This window comes from Mus caroli, chromosome 7 (assembly GCF_900094665.2).
Source record: "Mus caroli chromosome 7, CAROLI_EIJ_v1.1, whole genome shotgun sequence".
NCBI lineage: Eukaryota > Metazoa > Chordata > Mammalia > Rodentia > Muridae > Mus > Mus caroli.
This window is the reverse complement of record NC_034576.1, coordinates 110317063-110318785: the sequence shown is the minus strand read 5'-3', so window position 1 is coordinate 110318785 and position 1723 is coordinate 110317063.

Sequence of the window (1723 nt, the reverse complement as noted above, 5' to 3'; positions counted from 1 at the left end):
GCAGGGATCCATCCCATAATCAGCTTCCAAACGCTGACACCATTGCATACACTAGCAAGATTTTGCTGAAAGGACCCAGATATAGCTGTCTCTTGTTAGACTATGCCGGGGCTTAGCAAACACAGAAGTGGATGCTCACAGTCAGCTATTGGATGGATCACAGGGCCCCCAATGGAGGAGATAAAGTACCCAAGGAGCTAAAGGGAACTGCAACCGTATAGGTGAAACAACATATGAACTAACCAGTACCCCTTAGCTCTTGTCTCTAGCTGCATATGTATGAAAAGATGGCCTAGTCGGCCATCAATGCAAAGAGAGGCCCATAGGACTTGCAAACTGTATATGCCCCAGTACAGGGGAACCCCAGGGCCAAAAAGGGGGAGTGGGTGGGTAGGGGACTGGGGAGGTGGGTATGGGGGACTTTTGGGATAGCATTGAAAATGTAAATGAGGAAAATACCTAATAAAATATAAATTAAAAAAAATGCTTTCATTGTGTCCCATAAGTTTGGGTATGTTGTGGATTCATTTTCATTTAACTCTAAAAAGTCTTTAATTTCTTTCTTTATTCCTTCCTTGACCAAGGTATCAATTGAGGAATGTGTTGTTCAGTTTCCACGTGAATGTTGGCTTTCTATTAGTTATTTTGTTATTGAAGATCAACCTTAGTCCAGGGTGATCTGATAGGGTTCATGGGATAATTTCAATAATTTTGTATCTGTTGAGGCCTGTTTTGTGACCTATTGTATGGTCAATTTTGGAGAAGGTACCATGAGGTGCTGAGAAGAAGGTATATCCTTTTGTTTTAGGATAAAATGTTTTGTAGATATCTGTTAGATCCATTTGTTTCATAACTTCTGTTAGTTTCACTGTGTCCCTGTTTAGTTTCTATTTCCACGATCTGTCCATTGAGGACAGTGAGGTGTTGAGGTCTCCCACTCTTATTGTGTGACGTGCAATGTGTGCTTTGAGGTTTACTAAAGTTTCTTTAATGAAGTGGCTGCCCTTGCATTTGGAGCATAGATATTCAGAATTGAGAGTTCCTCTTGGAAGATTTTACCTTTTATGAGTATGAAGTGCCCCTCCTTGTCTTTTTTGATAACTTTGGGTTGGAAGTCGATTTTATTCGATATTAGAATGGGTACTCCTGCTTGTTTCTTCAGACCATTTGCTTGGAAAATTGTTTTCCAGCCTTTCATACTGAGGTAGTGTCTGTCTTTTCCCCTGAGATCGGTTTCCTCTAAGCAGCAAAATGTTGGTTCCTGTTTGTGTAGCCAGTCTGTTAGTCTACGTCTTTTTATGGAGGAATTGAATCCATTGATATTAAGAGATATTAAGGAAAAGTAATTGTTGCTTCCTATTATTTTTGTTCTTAGAGTTGACATTCCTTTCTTGTGGCTATCTTCTTTTAGGTTTGTTGAATAATTACATTCTTGCTTTTTCTAGGGTGTAGTTTCCATCCTTGTATTGTTTTTTTGTTGTTGGGGTTTTTTTTCTATTATTATCCTTTGAGGGGCTGGATTCGTGGAAAGATAATGTGTGAATTTGGTTTTGTTGTGGAATACTTTGTTTTCCCCGTCTATGGTAATTGAAAGTTTGGCTGGGTATAGTATTCTGGGCTGGGATTTGTGTTCTCTTAGTGTCTGTATAACATCTGTCTTGGATCTTCTGCCTTTCATAGTCTCTGGTGAAAAGGCTGGTGTAATTCTGATAGGCCTGCCTTT